Consider the following 16,394-nt stretch of genomic DNA (forward strand, 5'->3'; position numbering starts at 1 on the left):
TAAAACTCGTTCGTACATCGCCAAATGCCGCATAGCCTAACGCACCCACTGGTGAACGCGCGGGAGGGCGAGAAAAAGTGACACACGGGTTTTACAGTATCGAGTCCCTGTAGACTGACTTGATGAAGAGAGAAGGAGGCATTGTTCCTGCCGCGCCAGATCACTCTGAAGCGTAGTATTAGGTGCCATATACTCCTCCTACTCTCGAAGATAGATAGATAGATAGATAGATAGATAGATAGATAGATAGATAGATAGATAGATAGATAGATAGATAGATAGATAGATAGATAGATAGATAGATAGATAGATAGATAGATAGATAGATAGATAGATAGATAGATAGATAGATAGATAGATAGATAGATAGATAGATAGATAGATAGATAGATAGATAGATAGATAGATAGATAGATAGATAGATAGATAGATAGATAGATAGATAGATAGATAGATAGATAGATAGATAGATAGATAGATAGATAGATAGATAGATAGATAGATAGATAGATAGATAGATAGATAGATAGATAGATAGATAGATAGATAGATCCCTTTAAGAGCTGGTTGTGAGTCACAAAACATAGCCCAGACCTTCGATGGCTTTGTCGATATTACATCAGGAATGCCTACAATCTCTGGCGCAAACAATGCCCTCTGGACCACTATACTATAAATTGTGCGGCTAGAAATTTCATTAAATCATGGTAATTTCCTTCCTTGACGTCGTTCACGCAATGCCTATCAAAAAAGTCCTCAACAACCCTGAATCTTCGGTGAAACTACGTATGCGTCCCCTGCGACTTCGTCTAGAGTATTTCAAGACTTTGTAAAACGAGCTTCAAGAATATTTTATCCAGACAGCTTCTTTCATAAAAATCAGCTGCGTCAGAAACCTGGCCAATCTTTACATTCCTTCGCAGATATCTTTCTGTGGATGTCCTTTCCGTAGAAACGTAGGTAGGCAGGAATGTCACGAAATTTCGATACTGCTTCGAAACCGTGCCAGACGTTGTGCGATACGTATACGTGGGATTCAGCTTAAGCGTAAATCGCCTGCCTTAGGCCTACCGAGCTCACTTTATAAGTTGAACAAATACTAGCCGCACAAAGTCGTGTCGGATTACGCTGAATTTTATTGCCCTCAAATAGGCGAAGGGCCCGTGCGCTCTTCGTGAAAGCTTTGGCTCCACGACCGACTGCGTTTCGGGGTATAGCTACCTGAATTTTACTTCGAAGAACAGGTGTTTTCCCATTGGAGCTGTCTGGATTACATCGAAGCCTACCTTCGCCTTTCTGTATAAACTTTGGTGGGTAATCGTTTGTGCGGGATCCCCGGAGCTTATCTCCAAAGCCCGCGACACGAAGTTGCCTTGCAAAAACGGCGTTTTTCTAGGGAACGTGCCTAGCCCTTAATAAAAACGCGTCCCGTGTAAAACTGCGGCTTATCGCAGTGGCACTCCTTTTGCTTTTTTTTCTTGTGTGTGATCGAAATCATTTAGTACTTTCGAAACCTTAAAAACACATTTTGCTAGATCTCTGGCAACCTTATTTAGACAAACCGACATCCTCAAGAAACATGCAAAGCGATAAAGTTAGTTAGTTAGTTAGTTAGTTAGTTAGTTAGTTAGTTAGTTAGTTAGTTAGTTAGTTAGTTAGTTAGTTAGTTAGTTAGTTAGTTAGTTAGTTAGTTAGTTAGTTAGTTAGTTAGTTAGTTAGTTAGTTAGTTAGTTAGTTTAGTTAGTTAGTTAGTTAGTAGATACCGTAGGCTTCACGCAACTTACAAACTGTGTTAAAAATCATTTAGGAATTTAGTGCACGAACTATCCAAAAAAACCCTTCTGAAACCCTCTTTTACTTTTGATCAAATTTCTTGCATTACGTCTTTTTACCTTTAAGTTGTTTATCTTCGGCAACACCAACAGGCCGAGAAACGGACTCGCATTCAAGGCCTGAACGTTATCTGCGTAAATGCTACAGTACAGGAATTTAAGGTTCATTAAGTGACACAACTTACTGTTAGTATCAAAGTATTGTTACTACAGTGTTCCACGGGGGAACTGCGCAGAGGGCGCTCACAACGAAGTCCTTCTAAAAGCATTTCCGTACATTCGTGTCAAACAAATATCGCCTCAAGTTCGTAGCGCTAGCAGACAAAGAAGGTTCCAGACAGTCAATCGATATAGGTGTACACAATGAACAGCATCTTTTGTGTTTGCAGGGTCTAGATATATGCGACAAGCATTCCCTACGGGAGCAACGAAAAACTTTTTTTTTTCTATTGACCGGGACATCGGTTCATCAGTATTCCTACAGTGTCTTCACCGCCAGTCTTCTTCTTTTCGCTGCAGGCGTAGATTGCTTAGCCTCCAATTGTGACGTATGTGGTGCGTGGCGGGACAGAAGAGAACGAGGAAATGGAAATCAATTTATTGTGACTTCCTATGATGAGGACAAGATACAGGGGGAGCCTTTTTTTCTTTGTTCCACGGAGCTCCTTTCGCTGGAACTCCTGTGTTCTCTACGTTGTGCAATCCTCCCTGCACACTGTTTGACTAATGAAAGTGTTCAGACTCGACATTCTGTCATTCTGTCGTGCCGTGTTACACCCTCCAGTTCTCGCTTGCTTTTTGTGTTTGTTTCTCTTATGCACACACAAGATTTCGGATTACCTACTCCACACTTACGCATGGCTTGTTTCCAGCCACTCCTTCATCAGAAGAAGTACCACCTTGATGATTTCGGGCTAAACGAACGAGAACCCCCCGTGCCTCCGTCAAATGAATCGCGTCGCAAAACCCGTCCGTCAGTAATGCCTACTTTCAGCGAAAGGTGCCTAATGATTTCTCTCCGAATGAATTGGCATCTGGCAACCATGTAAAGCAAGCCAGGTCTGCAGGAACTCGTCGTTAAAAAGAGATGTTAGTACCTTGCGACAGCACTCTCGTTTCGTTTAGACAGAGCCTTAATTTGGGATGCCTGCCAGTGACAAGCACGCGAGCTATTTGACTTCAAAACGGCAACTCGTATCATTTTACGTGTAGCCGTGCGCATGCCAGCGAATATTGCTCTCACACGCAGCTTGGGCTTTTTATTGTCAATTGTCAGTTATATGCACACTCACGGCGGGTTTTCGCCGTCGGCGTCACCGTGCTGTTCTCTACACGTATAGGTATATAACTAGGGCTCCGTCTTTTCGGAGTTTATTTTTCTTGAAATTCGGAGGGTGTTTATCGGAGTTTATTTCTCGTAAATTCCTAATTCTGTGAAATTCGGAGTTTAATTTTGCATTATTCTCAATATTCTAATATCTCAGATGAAATTATATCTGAACACGAAAACACCAAAACACACGAAGCGTATTTTACTTCTCTGGAAGGCTTGAAAGCACAAACACATGTACACAAAAGCACTAATACTTGAATACAAAACAACTACTTTTGTGCGTATTACAACCTTAAAGCTTGAATGCAAGAAGGGGAATTTAAGAGCTCGTTTTTCTTTGTTAGGTACAACATAATGAGATCCAACAGACAAGGAATGTATAGGGAACGTTATTTGCTTGTAATTATGATATAAATGAGAAGCTCGTCTGTTACAACAACCTTAAAGCATGGCGCGCCACAGTGACGCCAGGGGACCGTATATCAAGATTTCGTCTCGCGCTCCCCGGGGCCCTGCATACGTTGATGTCTCTCGCACCGTGCGCGAGAAGCCCTCTGTTAAATGTTCGATGGGTGCGGACTACCGTATACTCTTGACATGAGGTAAAGTTCATATCAGCCAAACCGGCCGATGTTTGAATGGCCGCTTAGATCGTGCCCTTTCGAGAAAGAACGGAACAGGGTCATATTGGCCGTTGAAATCGGAGTTTATCGTATTAATCCAAATTCCCAACAATTTTACCGGCGAGTCCATCGGATTTTCTGGGATTTATCCGAAAACACGGAGCCCTTTGTATAACCCACAAGGAAAAATAGTTGAGGAGAAAGTTTTTTCGAAGCGCGCGACCGGAGATTCGAGCCAGTGGCACCTCGCTCCGCAGCGCTATGCGCTAAACGACTCCGCCACGCAGCACACGTTCTCAAGCATATTGACAGCGAGCTATTTATATACACCAATTACCGCCCGCGGTGCGCAGAGCTCTGAGGTACTTCAGCGGGGCAGGGGCTTGTTCGGTATCACCCGCGAGATTGTATACACAAGACGAGGACGAACTAACCGTCACAGTCCTTAGTTCGCGCTCGTCCTGTGTACACCTGTGTGTTATTTTCGTGCGTCCTTATTTGTGTTTGAGCAGCACGCAGCAAGTGTCAAGCTGCTAGCCTTTCTGAGTATTACATTCCATTTTTTTTTTCGCAAAACCTGCTGCAGCAAATGCTGGTGATTTGATTGCTCCTTCGTCTTAGCTATAGTCCTTCGTGATAGCTTTGTCTTCGTCTTTTTGTGTGCCGCTTTTCTTTAAATTTGATAGCTCCCTTGCGTTGCGAGTGACAGGTTGTACACGTATTTCTCTACGCCGCATCCTCCTCTTTTCAAGCGTTCTTGTAACGTCCCATATATTCCATATTACTTTTCCAAGTTTCCAAATCACATTTTTCTTAAGTGTTACTGGCGGTATAGTCGGTTGTATATGGTATTGAGAACAGTAGCGCAAAAGTTAAGACACGCGGACAAACAAAGAGATGAAAAATTCTAGAACACGAGGTGTTGCTGGAGCCGACGTTTCGAGAAGTGGACTGGTCTTCTTCAAGGCTGCATTGAAGAAGACAAGTCCGCTTGTCGAAACGCCGGCTCGAGCACCCACCACGTGTTCCCGAATTTTTCATCTTTTCGAGTTTCCATGTTCCCCTTAACTTCCCTGGAAATGCTGCCTCTTTTACGGAAAAACAAACAATGATGCACACAACACAGGCGCCGTCTTCAACTGAGTATTTTATTGATGACCAAGTCACGCTTAACTGCTGCCATGACATATTTTTTTCTGAATGTCATGAAGGTGAAAAGTTCCCGTACACGCCACGCTTAATCATTTCCAATGGTTAAACTTCTAACGCAATGTTTCACTAATTTGTTGAAAACTGTTCAATTGCAACGTCGCAAAGTTCTTAATATTCCTACCAAAAAAAGAAAAAAGAAACGAAAACGACAGTTAACTTAAATTCGGCATCATGTTCGAAAGCACTATGTCGAGTTGTTTCCAACTGGATGGATGCATACAGTCATTAGGTGTATTTAATTTGCATACTGTAAGCCTTTCTTTGGATTTACAGGAGGGAACATTGGGAGATTATATTGAAGTGTAGAAAAAAAACAAAGCAAGCATAGACGCCACTTACGAGGGAGGGAAGGCAGAGTTGCGCTCACCTCCGACCTTGCCCATGCATTGCTCGTTGCACTTGTCAAGAAACTTCGCCCTCGTTAAAATGCAGTGCATCACATTTGTATCGATGCAGCGCCTGCGTAGTAAACGTCACTTAAGCTTCACTTCTGCGTTTCGATGAGGAAAATATATACAAGCGTATGTCTATAGAAATGCGAAAGTTTTCGTTCGCAGCGTCACCGAACCTGGCTATCCCGCTCGTCGTTAATCCCACCGTAAGGATGGACGTGCCATCTAGGTCCGGACCAGCATTAGCGACGCGTGGAAGAGAGCGGAGAATGTCGGATTAGCGACTCGGGGATGGGGGATTAGCGATAGAGTTTATTCGCGATTCATAATTCAAATGGCGAGCGAAGTGGTCGACAACGCTCTTGGCGCGTCTGGACGCACGCTGATCACCGACGTCTTCGACCGTCAGAAGCGACGGTCTCGATTGCGAGGCACGTATTGAAGGACAAGGCTGGAGAGCTTTGCTCGCAAGCTTTGTTTCCTGGGTTTTTGGGTGGACAACTGGGAGTGTTGGTATCGCGTGATCCGAGGTATTGTTAGTCCATCGTCCTCTACGCGCCTTTTATCCCGGATAATGTTTCTTCGGAATACGGCTCCTATCTAAATAGACGCAAAGACGGTTGTTTTCTTTTAACTACGTAGCGGTTTAAGGGACCGCCATTGTCGTCGTCACGCAGATAAGCCCAGCAGGCTGTACGTTTGGAACGCCAACGCACGCTCTCCCGTGAACGCCAGCGTCGCCGAAGGGCTAATCCGTCTGTCCGAGCCAGCCTCAGGAGTCAGGCTCAGATCGACGAACGAGACAAGTGGAGGCGAAACGCCAGCGCCGGTGGTTGGACGCACCGCGCTCGGTGCAGCAAACAGTACAAAAAAACATGGTTGATCCCTCCGTCACAGGAATCGGAATAACACGAAAGTGAAACGTTCCCTTATAGAAGTAGCTGAATGTTTAATGTACATTGATATAAGAGAGTTTTCACAACGTATATTGATGTCTGGCAGCTATAGCACCGTTTAACGTGGATGCACCCACTTTGATGATTGGTGGTACATCTCCATGTCGACGACTAACGTCCATGTTCAATGATTAAACAAACCCTTGTGGTAGCTGTAGTAGTTAGCGGTGAAAGCGTAATCAGAGAACGAGTTGTCATAGCCGGAAGAGCGTCGCATATTGGACGCAGATGGATGGAAAAACTTTATTTCGTCAGAAAACAGTTGGGGACCATTCCGTGTTAGATGGCCATCAAACGCAAAGCGCGTCGTGCCGCCCCCCGGCAGCGATTTTTCTCGGGGCGAGCGCGTGAGCGGGGAACGCGGTGTTACAGCCAGGTGAGGCAGGCGCGCGTCGCAGAGCTATTTTTGGCTTGATTAGCGTGATGCTGTGAGCGAGGCCGACGCTTTTACGACGCTTGCGTTGAGGTCGCCACCTCGCGGTGTGTTAAGGCATTGACAAAATTGCGCTTCTATTGAAAACGCGCCGAATGGGACGAACGTCTAACGCGTTGCAGGTACTAATCGCTGAGCCACAGTAATGATGAATTACTTTACCTTACCGCTCTCAGAGGGCAACACCACCCCGCCGACCGGGAGAGTGGTAGATATAAAAGACGCGTTTCTAAAGCTTCTGGAGTCTGTGACCGTGGCGCAGGGGATAGCGCGCTTGGCATCTGCTGTTGCGGACCGAGCCGTCGTGGCTTCGATGCCCGTTGACGGGACTTCTTTCTTTGCCATCTGATCGTGTACATTTTTTCGACGTCATTTCCGTGACGGAAATACGTCACTGAAATCTTGGTGGACCCCGGCATAAAACACTTTCGTGTTAAAAAACATGGTTGATGCCTCCGTCATAGGAATCGGAATAACACGAAAGTAAAGCGTGCCCTTACAGAAGTAACTGAATGTTTACTGTACATTGATATAAGAGAGTTTGCACAATATATATTGATGTCTGGCAGCAAATGGCACCGTTTAACGTGTTTGCACCCACTTTGATGATTGGTGGTACACCTCCATCCCGGCGACTAACGTCCACGTTAAATGATTAAACAAACCCTGTGGTAGCTGCACTAGTTAACGGTGAAAGCGTATTCAGAGAACGAGGTGGGTTAGCCAGAAGAGCGTCGCATATTGGACGCAGAACTTGGTCGCCATCCCGCGGCATGTTAAAATGTGATTGAACACCACGGCCGGACTAGAGGGAAACGCAGAGCGCGTCGTGCCGCCTCGGTAGCCCGGCCGCGATTTTTCTTGGGGCGAGCGCGTGAGCGTGGAACGCGGAGTTACAGCCAGCTGAGGCAGGCGCGCGTCGCAGAGCTATTTTTGGTTTGTATTAGCGTGATGCTATGAACGAGGCCGACGCTTTTACTACGCTTTAGGGTGCCTTGATGCGCGTTTTGTCCAGGGTGAGGACATCTGCGGCGTCTACTGCGGCGCGGCTGCCATATTTTAGCCCACGGCTTCTTACCGGCGTCTCACCCCTCTACGGCAGCTGCGCTGAGAGGCACGAGACGCGGGGCAAAAAATGGCGTCGTGGCGGCATCAGCCCCTTCAAAGAATGGCAACACCCTAAGGGGGGCGCACACATCGAGGCACACTACTACGCTTGAGCAAAGGTCGCCACCTCGCGGTGTGTTAAGACATTGACAAAATTCAAGTTCTATTGAAAATGCGCCGAACGGGACGGGCGCGTAACGCGTAGCAGGTGCTAGTCGCGGATTCCACAGCAATGACGAATTACTTTACCTTACCACTCCCAGAGGTCAACACCACCCAGCCGACCGGGAGAGTGGTAGATATAAAAGGCCCGTTTGTAAAGCCTCCAGGGTTCGTGACCGTGGCGCAGTGGATAGCGTGCCCGGCATCTGTTGTTGCGGACCGAGCGGTCGTGAGTTCGATGCTCGTTGACAATACCTTCTTTTCTTTGCCACCTGATCGTGTATATTTTTTCGACGTCATTTCCGTGAAGGAAATACGTCACTGAAGTCTTGGCGGACCCCGGCATAAAACACTTACGTGTTAAAGGGGTCATGAACCACTTTTCCAAGTAATGATCTAATGGCCTCAGTATCGGAGTGTACTGCCTCCCGAATCGATTGCCGCAAAAATTTCTCGAATCCGTCAAGAATCAGCGGAGTTACGGGGGTTTGGCGCACGCTCCCAGCGCTTTCTCTCTTTTCTCGTGCCGACGAGCGCACTGGAAGCTAGACAGGGAGGGATGGCATGGGGGAAAGAAGTTACGCCAGCGCGCGTCATGAAACGCGATCGCTCTCCCGCTGTGATTCGCTTGCGCGAGTGCGGCGCCGGCAAGTGGCGGCATTCCGCGGCAAGAAGCGCATCTGATCCGAACGCCGCTCTCGATTTACGTCGGCTATCGGCCAATAAGCATGCTATGTCTTTGCGACGTACAGCGGACAGACGCCCCGCCCACCGACGAGAGTGAGAACCGGCCTCTGTTTGAAAAGAGGGTGCCTGGGGAAACGGCAACTTCGCGCTCCGCTTGTGGCCATTACGCGGCGCGCACGACTGTAATATTTGGCAGAGCAGTTCATAGCCGTGTCAGCTTTCCGCAGGATGTGTTTTTTCAATCAGCCCAAGGGGTGCTTCATGACCCCTTTAAAAAAAAGGTAGCTGATTCCTTCGTCATAGGAATCGAACACGCAAGTGAAACGTATCGCCACAGAAGTAGTTGATTGTTTATAGTGCATTTACATGCGAGAGCTGCTGTTCGGCAGATATAGCCCTGCTTGATGCGGACGCACCCATGTTGACGCCTAGGGCACATCTCCGTGCCGGGGACTAACGCCCATGATCATGATTTAACCCTTGCGGTAGCTGAAGTTGTCAAGATATACCTGGACCCCACATGTGATGAATCCCGCTCAAAGATGGCATCAACAAGCACATAATAAACACTGATACTCGATATGCACTCCTTCGAAACGCTTTGGAGTGAAACGCGACGCGCGTCGTGTCTTCTAACCTGGCCGTTAATTCTCATAGGGCGAGCTGGGAACGCGGTGCGACAGCCAAGCGAGCGTCGAACAGCTATTTTTCAATGTGGATGGATTCTATGAGCGAGGCTTGGGCTAAAGTCGCCTCCTCGCGGTGTGTTAAAGCATTGACGAAATTACACTTTGCCTATTGGAAACGCGCCGAGCGGGATGGCCGTAGCAACGGCTCGTTTACGGAGCTATTTGCCGAGGCCACGCATTACTTCTCTCTACCGGGTCCAGACAGCGGCACCACCCCCGAACGAAGAGCGCGTTCGTGTAGGCGCGTTCGTGTAGACTCCCCTGTTCAGGGGTAGCGCAGTGGGCTAAACGGCCGCTAGCCATCGTCGCGGACCGAGAGGTCGTGGGTTCGAATCCTGTCAACGGAACTTAGCCTTTCTTCTTTGCCATCGGATGGCGTTCATTTTGCTGACGTATTTCCGAGACAGATATACGTCATGAAAGCCTTGGTGGACCCCGGTATAAAACACTTTCGTGTTAAAACAGCAGAAAGGAGACCATAAAACAGAAAAGCGATAATCGCAAAACAAATCAGATACCTCATCATAAGAAAAGAACAAAAGAGGATAGAAAAAATGACATATTTGCATGAAAAAAAGACAGAAAACAAAAACGTCTGCTGAGGCAGTAATGATTGTTCTCTCACCAAACATCGACACCGACAATTCAATGAAACTCGCTATTTACTATTTAGCGCTTCGTTTGCCTGCGTCTGTTCCCGTGCACTTCAAGTTCAGAGAGAGAGAGTTTATTAGGAGGAAGCAGAGAGGTGGCCTAAACTGTATTCTTGTCCTGGCCAGATTTTTCCTCTGCACCGGGAAAGGGGTGCGGGGAAGAGCGGCGAATGATAATGATAAGGCAAGGAGGTCCGTAGTACAGGTCCGTCTTGTTGGGTCAGCTCTAAAGCTCTGCGTCTAGTACAGTGGCCTGAAAGAAGGTCTTCGCCTTTCCTTTGAGCGGAGCTGCGCTGTTGGCGTCAGGCCCAGGACCAAACACAATGTCATCCGATAATTATCCATATTCTAGTTCGAAAAAGGTACCAACTTTGCCAATAAACCCGCTATCCGCCGCAGTGTTGTACCGAAATCGATCCCGGCAGCCCGGGTAGCATTTCTATGGAGGCGAAATGCTTGGGGCTCGTGTACTGTGCCAAGTCAGTGCACGTTAAAGAACCCCCAGGTGGTCGAAATTATCCGGAGCCATATACAGCGGCGTTTCTCATAGGCCGAGTCGCCTTGGGACGTTAAATCCCATAAACCAACAAACCAACCAATGTTTCGTGTCTTGCTTCAACCTTAACTTCGTGTCTTGTTTTAACTTGCAGGTCCGTCGTACGTGAAGCGGGGATTTACCGGAAGAGGTTAACTAAATGCTATAAATCCTAGTACAGTGCGTAAATTTGACATAACATTCAGTTCAGGCTGTCGAATACGGAAAAATATTCCTTATTTGTCGTGCTAATTGAATAGTCTTTGCTGTTCAATGTGGTACCAGCACTCACTATTGGGAATTGGGAGACAGTCGCTTGCATATATGCTTGACAGCCGTTCTTACACTCTACTGCAAAAAAGAATGTATATTTACTAATCAATGCAACGCGCCACAATCTCCAGCAACCATGATCACACTTCTATTGCGCACGTCGAAATAGAGAGCTGTGAAAAATGCGAAGTCGCCATCTACTGAGGCTTTGCGCCATCGAAATGACGTCAATACATATTGGGCTCACGCGACATCTATGATGGTGGTGATGGTAATATGGTGGTGAAATTAACATTAAAGTTCTCGGAGTACAATTTATCAATCTAAACCGATTCATGGTTTCACTTTAGTGTTCCTTTAAATGCGTTCTTAACCCTTACAGACATCACCAGTACAACGGGTAAGCTAACCGGATCACGATGTCGTGGGAGGCGGCTCGTGTGCAAAGATGTTGCCGCCAGCGGCCTTGCGTAGTCCATGTTGGCCCGCTGTTTCGTGAGGGACTGTGCGAAATGCGTGAAAAGTACGTCGCGCTTACTGGTCTCCTCTTCGAATCGAGGAACGAAGTGGTCCGGAAAGGCGGTGCGGTCCGGCGTGAAGGGCACGGGTTGAAGTCGCAGTTGCGTGTAACACAGAGAAGGCCCAGAGAGGAGCACCGCAGAGGCCGCGCCAGCGCCACTCTCGCCGCGGCCGCCTTCCTGCGGCTAAGGCCTCTACGTCGGATGGTCCACGCGAGACGGTGAGTTGGCACCCTGACGAATGCGCTGCACCTTATCTCGGGGGACGTGTACACAGTAGAGGCGCACGGAATATAGCGAGTCGGTTATATGGAAGCCTGACAGAGGGATCATGAAAGCAGGGTCAATACTCGTCGTATACGGCAAAAGAGGCAGGTAATCGTCCATATTGCGTCTCATTCCAATTCTTGCGAAGCCGACGAAATCAATAGCTTCGCGATGGCAGCATCAGAGACGATGCAGCCAACGTTGCTGCCCGAACGAGATGGCGGCTGAGCGGAACGCTTGGAAATCGCCGATGCATGTGGCCGTTTGCCCTCAAGTAGCCGCTTTCTGACCTGCTCAGTATAAACTACACCCATATTTTTGTCCATTCGAACGCGAAACAAGTTGAAAAAGCAACGAGCTGTTTCAACACGAAAGTGTTTTATGCCGGGGTTCCACCACGGCTCCATTGACGCATTTTCGTCGCGGATATGACGTTCTAAAATATAAGGACTAACATATGGCAAAGAAAATCGATCCACAGCGCGCAGTGCAATACTACTCCGTACAGACGGCACGTTTTTCGACATACTAACGGCGTGCTATTTATATACACCATTTGCCGGTGGCTGTACTCAGAGATCGCGGTACATCAGCGTGTTTTCGTTATCACTAGCGAGACATCGCGCGAAGGGCTCGAAGGCGCGCGACGCCTCACGCGTTGAGATGAGCGTGCGCCTCTAAAGGGCGTGGTCGCTCCTGCGCGCGCGCTTTTCTTGTACGTCTTGCGCTGTCACCGCAAGTTTGCGCTGAAGTTACAAGGAGCACGAAGGTCACTTTGCTCACTGCAGCGGCCGCTTTTGCGAAAGGAGCGCGCTGCTCACAAACAAATAAGTTACAACTGTGACAGTTCGTGCTCATCCTGTGTATACTTGTGCGTTCGTTTCGTGCGTCCTCCTTTGTATTTGACCAGCGCGCTTTAACTGTCGAGCTGTGACAGTTGTTAGTTCGCGCTCATCCTGTGTATGTTCGTTCCGTGCGTCCCTTCTGCTTGAGCAGCGCGTTGCAAGTTTCGAGCTGGTTGCCGTTCTTCACGTGACATTACAGCTTGTTGCTATGGCATTCATTCCTTCGCCCTCAGGGCGAAACAATCCACAACAAACGCTCAACTACGTCTGGGAAGGCACGTTTTACTTTCGTGTTATACCGATTCCTATGACAGAAGGATCAACCACGTTTTTTTCTTACCTTTCTCTGGTCGACATGAGGCGGCGTCCCGTCGCACTGACGTCATGCAGACATGTTATTCGCACTACTGAGGTTCCACGCTGTCTTCTAAGACCCCTGCGCAGACTGCCTGCAATGGTGTTCAGAGTTGGCTCGACCGCACCCATCAAAACCAAACAAATTTCGCACTAAGAGAGCTTCCATGTTACGACAACCTTGTCGCGGTCCAGAAGTGTGCAGACGACAGCGGATCGCTGTCAACCAAGGCCAGTTTCTTGGTTTTGGGCCATTGCAATCTCGCGGTGTTGTTTCAAAGAAATGCTAGTGTAAAGCCAATATGCGTGCCTGGTAACGGGAACACTAGGCCGAAATCGGCCCTATACTAGCGTGCCTGTTTCGTACTTATTTCAAAGTGTCTCTGCACTTTTTCAGCTCGACGTGGCAGCGAAAAGGCGCAGGAGTACCAAGGGCAGCGTCGGAGCAGCGCTCACGTGTTCGGCTCAGCTGCAAGCTTCGAAGCTCAGCGTGTCGAAGAGCCGCGTGTCGCGCCTGAGCTCGATGGATACGCGGGCGTCTCGGCTGCCTTCGAGCGCTTCTGTAAACGTGCCTGAAGGCGCTCCACGCTCGCAGGCAGCGCCGCGTGCGGCTGGACCGGGAGAGGCCGCCAAAAAAGAGGTTAGCGTCTGTGTTGTTTCGGAGATTGTAGTAAGCTAGAGCGACACATTCGGGTGTAATAAGGTCGCATTTAGTCATCATGCACGTTCTGATTGTCGTCGCCACTGGATCACAGAGGCCAGTGGGACTCCTCCACTGGGTATAGCCTCTCTCGCTGCTTTCTTATACTGAAACTGCGACTGGGTGCTATGAATAAATCTTTAAATAATGAGCCGTCGTGCGCTCGAGAAAACAAGGTTTCCAGCCGTAATAAATGGGCCGTTTTCTACGTATTGCAATAACAAGAACTACAACAACAACAGACATAAAATTTGTGTATCAGTACTCCTTGCGTGTGAGTGTAAGCAGACAAGTGTTCACGCATTCTGCTCTAATCGAATAGAGTACGTATAGTTTTCATTGGTCCGGTGTCGTTCTTAAGTGCCGCTACTAAACACTAGAACGTGCAGTAAACAATCGATTCCACCACCTAGTTAGAGTAGATGAGATTTGATACCGTTCGATATGTGAAATAAAACAAGGCGTAACTGCAACCTTTTCCCCAGACCGGAAAAAAAAAACATTGGCGCAGCTTGCACAAAGTCGCGCACGGCTTGAGTGATACTGGATGATTCCGAAGTCTAATCTGGTTCCTTTCAGGTTGTTGCTAGGCTTTAGCTAGGTTGTTTCTGGGTTTATTCTCAGCTCAGAGTTTCGAGTTCAACCACAGACAGCCACTGACACGACACGGATAACCAAACTCCAGCGACAGAAACTCGCGCTGAAACCGAGCGTCCACACCTCTTGTAGATCTGCGGGTACGTCGACGTTGGCGTTCACTGCAAACGCAAACTAGCCGAATTGGGCGTTTTAAGGGCTACAATCCTCCTTAATACTACCTTCATCTGGACAGTACTACCTTAGGGTGTAATGAGGTGGGTGTAATAAAGTTCTGCGTCCTCAATTTTACTGTGGAAGAAAGGAGGTAAATTCACTATCTGACGCCATTCGTCGAATGGAGTTAGAGGAACAAAAAACTCCCATCTCATTTCCTCTGGCATGTTTTCTCTTTTTTTTTCCCGAAGCTTTCCGTAATGCCTTCAGTGCTGGCGGGCATGCATGCAGCTGTGCGGGGGAAAGAAGTAAAAGAAAAAGGCGGCATGCTTCAGCGCACTAAAAATCCCTTGCACAGATAGCCCAGAGAAAGAGATATACGAGATCCTCCGAACGGCTGGAGAGGAAGCGGGGAAGCCCTTTGGCCTCTGCAGCCTACTGCGGCCCGCCCCCACCAGGTCAAAAGCAAGCCAGACGAGGCGCTACCGAATGGGACAAAGCTTCGCGCCGCATGCGCGCGCGAAGAAAAAAAAACAGAAAAAAAGAAAGAAACGTGAGGAGGGAGTCGTTCCCGCGGCGGCGCGATCGTCGTAGCTACGCCGGCTAGGGCTTGTGAACGCCACTTCTCAAGTGATCAGCTGCGTCGGTCGTGTGTGCGCGTTTTGTGCCTGCAGCCTCACTGTGTTCTCGCCGCTGGATGTGATATGCGTGGTTTGACGACAGTGCGACATGCTGCGCTGCGAGTGCGATAATCGCGACGGCCCGTCGACTCAAGCGAGCGTGCCGCTGTGCATTACCAAGCAGATGATGGGCACCCTGCGTGCTCGGCACAGTCAGGAACAAAAATGGTAAGTAATACTGATGTTCTCTCTCTTTGCGAGCCCTTATCGTCGCTTATGCACCTGTAGATGACCTTCTGCACATTGCGTCGCTTGAAACGTGCTATGAAAAGCAAGAAAAAAAAAAGAAAGAAAAGGAAATCGGCATGTCAAGCTTGCGAAATGCCCGCCAGCGCACCATGAGCGTGGCATGTAACCCATGCTGTACATTACACGCATGTCATTCATTGTTTCCATGTTACCAGCTGTCATTTATGTACGTCATACAGTCACGTCACGCTATACCAGTCTTGGTATGATATCAAGTTAGAGAACCGGACGCGAGTGCACCAGTCTCCATGCCGTAAATGACATACATGTCGTTATTTTCATGTTACTATATGTCATCTATGTTCGTCGCATAATCACGTCACGCTATATCAATTTAGGTGTATGTCAAGCTAGCGAACCGGCCGCGAGCGCACCATGAGCGTGGCGTGTGTACATGACATGCATGTCATTATTTTCATGTTGCCAGCTGTCATTTATGTTGGACGTACAGTCACACTGCACAATACCAATTCTGGTGTATATGAAGCAGGCGAAATGGCCACTAGCGCCCCCGAGACCATGTTGTTAAAATAACGCCATACATGACAAGCGTGTCATGATTTGCACGTTAGAAACTGTCGTTTATGTGCGTCATACACTCTTGTGACACCATACCTATTTTGGTAAATATCAAGTTAACGAAACAGTCACAAGAGAACCAAGAGAGTGACGTGTAAATCATGTCGTTAATGAAATGCATATCATGATTTTCAAGTTAAGACCCATCATTCATGTTCTTCATGCAGTCGTGTCATGCCACACGAATTTTGGCATACATCCCATTAACGAAACACTCACACGAGCTATGAGTCGTAGGCGGCTAGATAGATCCGTTCAAAGTCGTAGAAGTGTTTAACAAATGCTTCGCATTTAAGTCGTTAAACTCAGATAGCAATGATGTGTGATGCATGTTTTGGAACTTCTGTGAATATCACTCATGCTTCATACGACCAGTCAATCGACCCAGGAGTGCGCCCTGATAAAGTTGTTTGCACGATATAATTTTCTTGCTTGCGATAAAGCGTGAATGAGGCATGATGCTTTCAGGGAATATACATTAGAGCAAAAGGCCACGGTTATCACATTGTCACATGATGGAATGTGCATAAAGGACAACTTTCTTTTCCATTTAATCTTTTCT

The sequence above is a fragment of the Rhipicephalus sanguineus genome, chromosome 7, assembly GCF_013339695.2.
Source record: "Rhipicephalus sanguineus isolate Rsan-2018 chromosome 7, BIME_Rsan_1.4, whole genome shotgun sequence".
Lineage (NCBI taxonomy): Eukaryota > Metazoa > Arthropoda > Arachnida > Ixodida > Ixodidae > Rhipicephalus > Rhipicephalus sanguineus.